We start from the raw sequence: 11,089 nt of genomic DNA on the forward strand, positions 1-11,089 counted from the left end.
TCCAACCCTGCTGACTCTGAAAGCCAGCCCTGCCCTGTTTTGGTCCATGTGAATTGTAAGGACTATTGGAAAAGCTCAACCAACCTCAACAGCATAATCCACCCAATGAATTTTGGAGTACGTTGGGAAGTACTTTTTTTTTTTTTTTTCTTTTTCTTTTCACCTAATGCAGCTCCGTGGAAACCCTTGTAGTTCTGCAGGTACATACTGAATTATGAAGGAGCTGGAGGCACTTAGAGAGCTGGAACATGATTAATAACTGTCAAATTATAGGTAACACTTAAAATCCCTTAAATCTCTCCTCCTCTCCCTACCTTCCCATCTTTGTTATTAGGAACTAGGACATGAGCAGGTGGCTAACCTGTCATTCCTTGATGCAGTCTGTTTGTTTGTGGTTGGAGAAGATCTGAAGCCCTGGGCAAGGAGTTCAGAAACTTTATGATGAAGTCTTGACCTGGAAGAAAAATGGAGTATCGGTGAGCTGCAGCTCCGAGGATCACATGAGGGAGTAGCTGGTATGTGCATGCCAACACAAGAGTCCTCAGACTCTTTCATCATGAGAACCACATCTTGACTTCCAGATAAACCACCTCCTTTTGTACTTGCAATTGCAAAATAGCTCTGTAGCAGCTCTAGCAATTGCTCAGAGAGAAATGAAATAGAAAAACATTTCATGCATCCTTAGTATAGCAGGTGTTTCTACAAAAAAGACTGCATTTTCATTTGGCGTTTTGCTGCATCTCTGCTCTGTGTCTGAACTGTTTCCTCTGCCAGGAGAAGAGTAGAGCCAGCCAACTTTTTGCAGACCTCTGACAGTGTGTTTAGGCTTGTCAATTTTAGGGTCGTTTTGTTGTATGCATTTCGGTATTTTTTTATTTTTTATTTTTAGATTGCACCGAGTAAATTGTACTTATTCTGCCGTCATGCAGTGTTTTGTAGAAAAATTTAAGAAGTAACATTTTTTCTCATTCCTGTTTGCTGTGGAGGCCTCAATCTTGTATTAAATTACAGGAGAAACCCAGAAAAAGTTAATCGAATGTTAAACAAAACGAATGAGGCTTGCACAGTGCCCCGAAGGTCATTAGACTCAAGGTCTGAGCGGCTGCCAAGGGGAGCGAGCTCCAACGCAGGAGCACTCATCTGAGAAGTCCCCACTGCTGGACACGGAGGGGTCGAACCTCGGCGCTGGCTGCAGGCGCCTCCCAGCTGATCTCAGCTGCCATGGCTGGACATGGGGTAGGACCTCTTCCCTTCTCACACTCTAGTCCGATTTGCAGGTGGGCGGGGGGAAAGGACTGGCCTATTGCTCCAGCCACTTAGCTGTAGAGCTAGCAGGTAGCTCTAAAATCATAAAGACAGACTGTCGCTGGAATTTAGGTCTGATGAAAGGGCCCCTAAAGTTTGAAAGTGGCACAGAGTTGAGGGGTGCAGCAGGCAGCGCAGAGGGACCCCAGTGGTCAGCTATGGATCTTCTGAACTGCTCTCCATCCCACCCACATCTTTCTCTCCCCAAAACAGTGACTCTGCAGAGGATCTGCTGGTTTATTTTCCCCTTGAGTCCTGTCTCTTTGCAGCTTTGAGGTGGGAGTAAAACCACAGGGTATGGATGCAAGATGGAAACAGAGAGGCACATCGTCTGTTCAACTTCAAAGTGTCTTCCAGTGCCTCTATTTGGGTTATAGAAGAGCTTAGACTAAATGGAGTCATTAAGTGAAAACTCTTATAAGCAAGGATGAAGATGCATCCAGGTACCTGTGCACTGTTACTCATGAATGTTAAGCCTATAGATCAAACTGATTCCTATAGATCAGTTTGTGTATCTGTAGGATGGTCTTGCTGTTTTATTCCTCATTCATGCCATAATTGCAGGAATCCTTTATGCCAGTGTAAACATTGATCTCACTGCATGTTGGAATTACATAGTATGTAAGATGGGGAGAGCTGGAATAACAAGAATGTGTATTTTCTGAAAAAGTAGAAGGTTTCTGAAGGAGGATTTTTCCCAGAGGGAGCTAAGTTTACAGATCTAACTCATTCAGGCCTTTCTGGTTCTGAGGCTGACACACACATGCACAAACACACATGGTCCAGTATCTATTTCATGGACACATTCTTCCCATCTCAGTGCGTAAAGGTCTTGAAAGCAATAGCTACTGGCAGTACCCCAATTCAACATAACTTATAGGTCCTTCCCAGTTACAAAATCACTAAGGACACATGCCCAAAGGAAAGCATTGCTTAAACTACCTTGCCGTCAGAAGCAATGAAACAAGCTGTGTGTCCTTTTGGGCTTGATCTGTGGGTTCTTTGTTTTTTCAGTCTTGGTTTGCTGACTGCATCTCAAGAACTGTGTTGCTAGAGCAACCTCACTAGCATAACTCCTGCAAGTAATCCAATGGTATGCAGGAGTTTTTAGATATAATAATAAACTTGAATGGATCTTCATTATTTTCCAACTTTCATGGATTAATAGGCTGCAATTGGAAGAAAAAAAAGGACAGATCTGGCTCTCTGTAAACTATCTCTGACTCAGTGGATCTGCTTGGATTTAAGAGGGCATGTCCTACCTGTATACTTAAAACAGGTATTTTGGATGAGCATCAAGTGGCCTAACACTGCTGACTTACACATAGCATCTTCAGTTTACATCTTCTTAGTGTTTCAACCTGGTGTTACGTGTGTAGACATGTAATTACTGGAGTGACACTGCCTCCTTGCAGCTCAGTATTTGACCTTCTGCTTACTTGTGTGTGTTTGTAGTGTGAGTATAGAGACATGGAAGTACATCTGTGAACAGAAAGTATCTATGCTTTACTGTCTTTTCCTGTGTACCTAGGTGGGAAATCTTAGCTACAATAACTATCCAAGAAAGCTTTTTGACGCAAATAATCATCAGAGGAAAAAAATGCCCTTGTGGTTTCTACAGGGTAAGTACATCCTGAATCTCTAGGCTAACAGGAACAGTTCTTTACAGGTTGACATTCGTTTTCCAGGTCTAAATTTCAGTTAAGAGTTTGTTTGTTTTTACATTGGCATCCCTCCTAGCAATTGTTACACTGCCTGTTCATACTTCTCAGCCTAGAGGAGCCATGGCGAGGTTTTATCTTAGTGGTCTCTATCTCTATGGTCACCAAAACAGTTTAGGCATATTCTTTGAACAAAATTAATTATCGTCAGGTTATCTAGGAGTTTGACTCAGGCACTGTATTTCACTAATAAGCATCCATTTAAAGAGCTTGTATTTAAAAAGAATTGTTATCTAACGCTTACTGGCAGGTTTTGAATCTTACATCCCTGTTGAGATTGATTTCCTGTACATGCCTAATTACTGATGACACAGTAAGATATAAGCTGAAGAGCTATCTTGCAACTGAAAAAAAAAAAAGCTTTAAGCCAAGTTCCCTTTGGCTCAAACAGAAGGAGGCTTCATTTTATTTCATTTAGTAAAGTCACCATGGAAGGATCCTCCTCCAAGTACTTGCAGCAGTATAAGGAGTGTGTACAAAACAAGTCCAGACATCAAACAGGGCAACTCCCAAAATGTCTCTGCATTTGTAAACATGCTTCACATCTGCTCAGCTTTGCAGTAAGCATGAAATCTAAAACTTGGGATATCTGTTCTATTCGTTTGAATGGATGCTAATTCAGGCTGTGGTTTGACGAGATGGAGGCTGCAGCTGCAGCTGGCTTGAGAAAGTGTTTTAAGAAGAAAAACACCCTGAAGAATGAAAGATATTTTTATTTAAAAAAAGAAAAATAGAAAAGGAACAGTTGCCTGATTTGATTTACAGTGCAGCCCAATGAATAGTTGTAGGAGCAAATGCCTAAGCAGTGCACTGCAACGTAGGGAAGGGGGGAGAACAGGAAGCCGTAAGAGTAACTTTTAGCATTTTGTTGGGATCCAACAACAGTCTTTGATCGGAAGGATGCTCACTGATGATAAGAACATGGAGGGAAGGAGAAGAGCTTCTGTTTCACAGAGATACGTGTCCTTTATGCCAGAGTATGTGTGAAAATGGCTGGGGAGCCTTTACTGAAGTTGTGTTTGACCACAACTATGGACTGGCCTGCTTCAGCAGGGGTACTTTCCCAAATAAAATCTTTCAGTGAGAATGTGAGCGTGACACTTTATATGTATGTAAAGGGCAAGGGCTTATTCCCAAGTTAGAAAGATAATGTACTTCATCAGTGAAAGGCAGTTTTATACCAGCATAGGTACCTGCATAGCAGGGACAGTACTCTTAGAGACCACATAAATTAAAAATGTATATATAGTAGTATCCACCTATATTTGGTACATAATTATAACATATGGAGAGTGTGTGGAGAGCAGGCCTAAGACGTGTGCCTAAAGCAAGTGGCATGAGATGACCTTTGTCCATGGTAGGACACTAAATGAAACTGTTTTAAGCGTCAGTGCAATGTTGTAGGCACTACAATGTCTCCTGAATCCAGCTGCCGGAAGAAGTTTTTGCCCACAGTTGCTTATCACTGTCCTTTTTCTGCAAGTTACATTTCTAAGATTTACTGACAGAGCTGATTATCTGATCTACCTCATGCATTTCAGTCACAAATCTACCTGTACATCTGATCATCAGAAAGGGTGTCTGCCCATAGCCTGAGGCTTTTGGCTTGGGGGGAATCATACTGAGTACAGGAGTGAGCTGACCAAGACCAATCTAGACTTTGAAGAGTTTGGGCAGTCTGAAGTTAAAAGAAAAGGGTCTAACAGTTTTACAAGCTTGTATGCTATTTGATTCTGTAAATACAAGCACCATGAATCATGCTGTCACTGGACCACTTTCTTACATTAATTAGTTTAACTATTTTCTTTCTCTCCTCATGCCAATGTCTGGTCAGACTTCCAGCCTAGAGCACTCATTTCCATGGGAAATGCTCTTCTTTGTGTAAAGGATTTTTGTAGATGTAGAGACAGTAAATCTGTCACCAGTTAAATGTGTTAAGCACAATTTCAAGAGTGCTGCAACCTCCCAGAAAACCTTGGACTTCAGGATGTAAATGTTAAATAACGTGTAGCAAAATCTGTGTGTATATGTTAGTGGGGGAGAAAGGGAAAAGTAATGCATCCTAACAGGTAAGTCAATGTCTGCTGCTCAAGGACTTGAAAATGGCTTGACTTTCTGTCTGTGACAAAACTGCACTTTATACATACTCTGTGGCTTGTGTCACTTGGCCCTGTCCCAGCCTTAGATCTAGTGTGGCTGTATGTCAGCTATCCGGTGTGAGTTATCATTTATATGACGGCAGAATCCAGAAGATTAAGCTAGGACTGTACCCCATTGTGTTAGGCACCGTTCAAATACATACCTAACTCTGAAGATCTTATGCTCTAAAAAGACCAGCAAAAAGAGCAGGAAGGAAAAGGGAAAGAGAAAGAGAGGGAGAAATGAGAAAATACATCCAGGGTCACGCAGCATGGAAGCAAGGCAGCAGAGGCTCCTTGGTAGTGGCTGTTTTCATGCCTTCCCAGCAGCAAGTGCTGTGTCACTTAGTGCTGTAGAAGGTAACTTTTGGGTAAGATCTATGCGCAGGACTTTTCCCACTGTGACTGTGACAATGTAAGAGCATTTCTCTTCCTGTATGACTGCTATATCCTACTGCCAGAGTTACTGTCCTAATGCCCTGGTCAGTGAAAAAAGGCACATGTGTCTGCATATTGGTCTTTCTAGGGCAAAGTCCAGCTTTCCAGGTCCAAACTGCTTGTGTTCAACAGGTCACTGGTATAGCTGTAAGTAATGCCCACAAGCCTGCACAGACCGCTTCAGGCTAAAAGATGCTATGCGAAGGATACGACGTTGTTAATGCAGTCAGTTTTCCAAGGGAACTGTGAGAGGTTATTTTTGTTTTTTGTTGTTTTCCTAACTCACAAAAATGTCAGATATTCTCCAGAGTACAATAGACCTCAGCCATGCCGCTCCTGCCTGTTTCTATTCATCTCCTTAATAGGAGTGAGGAAGCAGTGACAGGGCAGCCCCCTGCAATATCACCATCCTTCCTGAATCTTGTGAGTGACGAGGCGGGTAGGAAATGATGGCAGAGTGCTGATGAGATTAGCACTTCTTGATCTTCATGGTGTAAGAAATCCCCAGGACTAACTCATCCTTCAAGATCCTCAGTGAGTAATAGGTGTTTTATCATTCTTTCAATTAGAAAGCATTTATCAGCAATCTTTGCTAACTCACTGCATGAATTGACCTGTCATTCACAGCCTCAGCCCTTGGAACTGGTAATTAAATTTAGCAATCTGTCTCAACAGCTCTGACTGAAATATGCAGTACGTTTCCATGTGGGCAGGCAGACACTTTGGGTTTTCCTTCCGAAAAGGAAAGGATTTCAGGAAAAGTGAATGAATGGTCCTGGATGCATAGGTGGACACAAGCCAGTACCTGCAATCATCAAATCCTTGCAGGCATCGTAGGGCATGGAGCAGCTCCACCAGGGCTAGAGTCTTTTCTTTGGGTTAGTTGACCAGCACACAGAGCTCTCTAGCCAAACAGTACCTGTTTCATCTCAACACTTACCGAGCTGCCTGGCTTGGGGCTATGAAGGAGAAACATGCCTCATTCTTGACCCCTTACTCAACTTCAGAGTTTCATATCCGTACCTAAACTCATGTCAAGCTATGACACCAGAGGACATGTTTTATTGGCAATGTAAACATTAAAAAGTCGGCCAGTCTCATGCAGAAGGAGCTTATTTAAGGAGTTAGACCCTATGGAAAAATGTCCAAACACTGTGTGTTACCCTGAGATTTCCCGGGCTTGACCAGCCAATAATTTTACATGCATGAAGGTGGTGAACAGAGGTCTGTTCCCCTACAAAAGAGTAAAATGGCTGCATTTTTGAGTTTGCAGGGATACGGTTTTGCAAACTGCAATCCCAAATGGACTGGAAGTTTGTTTTTCGTGGTGGAGCTGTGCTGTGTTGGAAACAACTTCCTTACATCAAGATTACACTGTACTAACTTGAAGATAATGCTAGTAATATCACTGGTACTGCTGACACTGAGACTGCATCTCTCTTGTTATTTCTTGGCCTTTCTCTAAGGTGTCCAGGTATCATTTTCTTTTTAAGATGAGAGGAAATCTGAGGGTTGTTTGCACCCAGATGTTACTTCTAGTACAGGAACTTATTTTCTCTTACTTGTCTAAATTTTTGGTTGACGCTAATTGATATAGGCTGATTTTCAGTAGCTAACCCACTGTTTTTTTTAAGCAAACTTTGCTCTGAAAATACACATCTTAAAAAAACAAAAACAACAACAACAACAAAAAAACCAAACTAACCCTCTTCACAACTGCCAAGGGGCACCGAAATGCCAGCATCCCCACTACTCATTCCAGAATTAAGTTCAAGTTGCCTAGTTTGGGGTTTTGGAGGAAACACGCAATTTGCAGAATTCACTGAACCTCACAGAGATTTGGTTTTGCATTTGTCTGGAACTGAAATATTGCTTAGCCCATTTTACCGCAAGAAATATCCTGAGGGGATTTTTCTTCTTTTTTCCCCTTTTGCTACAACAGCCTTGTCTCCATGCTGTCTTAAGGAGACCACCTACGATTTAAAGAAATAAAGACCTCCGTGAAAAGTACAGGCCAAACCTGATATTTAAGGGCCAGCTCCCCACAGTATTTATCTAGTTGCCTGAGCTGGTTGAACCACAGAAGAAAAAAAATTAAAAGCATTATCATGTGAGGGCTGGGAGGGTAACCTCTGTTAAAAAACAACAACAAAAACAAAACCGCCACCTGAAAACAATGGGAAGAGTGCCAAGGAGAGGAAAGGAAAAGGACTGTGATATTTATGAGGTATAGCAAATAATAGCACTGGGAGGTAACACAGCTTCCAAAGTATGTGCTTCATGAGTGTAAAGCAGCAGACATACTTCCTCAGTTTTGGAGCTAGAGAAAGGGCCCTGCCTAATACGATTTATTTAAGAAGTTTCCCTGTGTTTTAAGGGGGAAAAGTGGTCCTGGACAGGGAAAAAGGATGGAACTTGGACAGCAGAATATGTTTTGTTTTTTCTTTGAAGCTACCCAAAGGTTCCTTGCAGCTTCCTGCTCTCCAAAAATCATGTGTGCTAACTTCAGCCCAAAAAAAAAAAAAAAAGAGAAGGAAAGAAACCATTACAATTTAGTGCAAAGGCCACTTTTTTCTCACCAAGGCTCTAAGCAGGGACATAAATTATAGGGTATCTGTTTCAGGCCCTTTTCAATATACTGCTCCTATAAGAGCTCCAGAGTAAAATAATCCTCTAGAGATCCGAGGCAGCATGTTATTAGCAGAAGCTCATAGGTTACTTTTACTGGTGTCTTGGGTACCTTTATGCTGAAGTGTTAGCATCAGCTTGAGAGCACATAATCTTTCTCCTGAGTCTAATTATATATTCACTGTGCGGGCAACAGAATATTCATATGTATTTAATTAGTAAAAAGATTATGTTTTAAACCCACAAAAGCAAGGCAGGAAGAAGTAAGGATGAAAACTCAAATAGCCCTTAAATTGCCCTTTTATCTCAATGTATCGCTTACTGCCTGGAAGCCCCCAAGCCCCAGTGTGAAAGATACTGTAAAAACATTTAAATATAAAGTCATAGTTGAATAAGCTACAGCCAGATTGAAAACCCAGACCTCTGTTGTGCTAATGATCAATTAAATTCTTCCTCATTTGCACATGCTTACACAGAGATGGAAACGTGTAGGGTTTGTGTCTACTCAGTACCTCAGTTGGGCAGCCTATAATGTTTGTGGTGTGAGCTAAAAATCTTCCATCATTTGTAAAAGCAGTTCGTTATCTGCTTTAGAAATTTTCTCATTTACATTTTCCCATTGCAGAATATTAGGTAAAGTTGTCAAGGATTTGCATTATAGTTCGGTTAATAGCTTAACCAGAGGTTTATATTAAAATATAAACTGTAAAGGCTGTACACTTGACAATATAATGCCATCGCCTTATCTTTTCAATTGAAGTGCCTTTTTTTGGGGGGGGGGGGGGGGGGGGGGGTAAGTTTATTGGGTTTTGCAGGTGCTTTCTGAAATGCAGTGGTGACACAATTATATAAAGTTGTAGCAGTTAAGTTTTTACTACAGAGCCTGTGGCTAAAGAAGCAACCAGGGAACTGGGAAGATGGAGGCTCACTTTGTGCTTCTGCCAACTCACTTATTGTGTAGCCTTGGGTGAACTCTTTCAGCTGAAATCTTCAAGAGTGGACAACTTGCTGACTATTGACAGCCCCAAAGAAGACAGTAGATTTCCAACCAGTCAATGTGCCCCCAAGTAACGCATCTTTAGGCTCATGGAGTACCTGGTGCCCCAGCTGAAATCTGGGTCAGGCTGTCTTCATACAACTTTGGCTCTGCTTCTCCCTGGTCAATATAGATTGGAAAGGACTACTGGAAGGACAACTTCAAAGTAAGGCCATCTTCCATTAGATCAGGTCTTCCTCTAGACAAGAGAGGCACCTACAGAAACAGGTTTTCCCAACATATGGTCTGCAGTACCTGACTTGGTGCAAAGAGTACAAGACCAAAAGGAAAAATAAATAAATAAATAAATAAATAAAAGCTGAAAAAACAACTCCAAGAGTTAGAGGGAATGGTTTCCGGTGCAGTTGGGGGATTTGGTCTTGCCTTAACAAATTGCAGACAATTAAAATATGCCATTGCTTTTGAGGATTAATCAGCACAGTGGGAAAGGATGATAATGACTGCCCTTCACTGGGCCATGGCTGTCTTGACACTGCTTTCACTGCCTAGTTTTTGGAAGCTGCATACTTTCCCCAGAAAAGGGTGTCAAAATAAATCTGCTCAGTATCCAAAACTTGAATATTCACAAAGGTTTTGTCGTGGAAAGACAGGACCTCAGTGAGAGCAGAGTAGGAAATAGAGGGCCTCTTTATGCTTAGCTCTTTCATACAATATAGCTATTGTTTGTTTGTTTGTTTTTCCACACATCTAGGCTGGGATCATTGGGCCATATGCAGAGAATGAATTGGGATACAGTGAATTTATTCCTTTAGCAGTTTTTAAAACCATCACATGCCTGTGTATACACAGTGTGTGGAATTTGTCATGTGAAGACTTCTGTTTTCTTTGAAATACCCTTATAAAAGATTTGAAAGGAATCTCAAAGAATGCAAGACATTGAGGGACTAACTGCAGATCTCTGCACAGAGCACAGGACCGGCAACTATGACTCCTGTGTTGTGGTCACTTATTCTTGCTATAGACACTTACTGTGGGAAGCATAGATGATAGTACCTGAATGGTCTCCTCCTAGCTCTGCAATAATTGCTGGGTGATTTTTTTATCAGCTCTGCAGACCTGGATCTTCAAAAGTATTTGGATACCTACTTTGTGTGGTGTGCTTTCTTTCTTTTTTTTTCTTCTTTTCTTTTTTTTTTTCCCTGCACTGATTTGTATAGCTTGGAGGATATGGTCATAGGACCTGATTCTAAAAGCTCTGAGTGCTGTGACTGCAGCAAAGCAGTGATTCCTGAGCTACTCTTAAATGAGCAGGCATAAGTTCCTCAAAACATCTTTGCTGCGGCATTACGAAGCAGTGGATTTTACTTGTCTTTCTTCCATGGGAAAGGAGTGCACACTCAGGTTTGTGTTGCTGTGGCTAGACTGCTCTTCCATCTGAGATAGTTCATGAAAAGCTGGCTCAATTATCACAGCTCTCCACTAGAGACAAAACATCAGAGGTGCTGAGAGCAGCCAGAGGACTACTTATTACCTGTGGCCAGCCAAGCCCACACTCTCTTTTCAGCTTGTCCCATCTCCTGCACTCAGATGGGTTGAGGTTTGCTGCAGAAAGGTGTTTTAGAGTGTTTTGAGATCCCAGATTGCTCTGAGTCTGAAATACAGCAAGCCCTTGACTGCAGACTTGACCCATCTTTTGCACCACTGAGTTGCAACATGGAAATACCAGGTAATAGGAGTCCTGATGCAAGTAAATGACTGGCTGTGCTGATTCCTTAACAGAGAAAATCTGTTAAACCCAAACTTTCTTTTCACTTACCTCTATAGCTCTGCTCATTCAGACATGTAATTGGGGGCAGAGTTCA

This window comes from Cygnus olor, chromosome 2 (genome assembly GCF_009769625.2).
Source record: "Cygnus olor isolate bCygOlo1 chromosome 2, bCygOlo1.pri.v2, whole genome shotgun sequence".
In the NCBI taxonomy this organism is placed as follows: Eukaryota; Metazoa; Chordata; class Aves; order Anseriformes; family Anatidae; genus Cygnus; species Cygnus olor.